Below are 618 nucleotides of genomic sequence, written 5' to 3'. Positions count from 1 at the left end.
GGGGGGGGGTACAGTTCTAGTGGATGTTTATATAATATGGGGGGGTGAAAAAAAATGTTCTGCCCCGGGCGCCCATAACTCTGGTTACGCCACTGGATCCATGCGCTGTACTCCTAGAATTGACAACCCAGCAGTCTGGAATAATCAGCATACTCACAAATGGCAAGCGCTCATTGGTCAGCACAGTCGCATGATCACCACACCGGCTGGCAGGGGCATCACAGCAAGGGAGGTTGCTGCAAGTACATTTTTTCACATTTTGTAAAAAGGTAAAGTTACACTTTTTTTATTATTATTATACAGGATTTATATAGCGCCAATAGTTTGCACAGCGCTTTACAATATAAGGAAGACATTACAGTCACAATACAATTTAAGACAAGATGGTAAGGAGGGCCCTGCCCGTATATATAATTTTATTTTAAGCACATGGCACTTGAATAGCCTCAGCCGAGGAATGACAGCTGCCAGTGGCAAAAACTACAGATGGCAGCTGAATGTAAATACAGCAGATAGTGGGCTGGTGCAATAGCCAGCCTGCTAGTGGCCATTTCACATTGCAATAGCAGGCTGGCTATTGCACCCGCCCACTGCTTGCTGTGCCCTCCTCCCAGCATG

This window comes from Nanorana parkeri, unplaced genomic scaffold, assembly GCF_000935625.1.
Source record: "Nanorana parkeri isolate BGI_ZX_2015 unplaced genomic scaffold, ASM93562v1 scaffold97, whole genome shotgun sequence".
Lineage (NCBI taxonomy): Eukaryota > Metazoa > Chordata > Amphibia > Anura > Dicroglossidae > Nanorana > Nanorana parkeri.
This window is presented reverse-complemented; position numbering follows the sequence as displayed.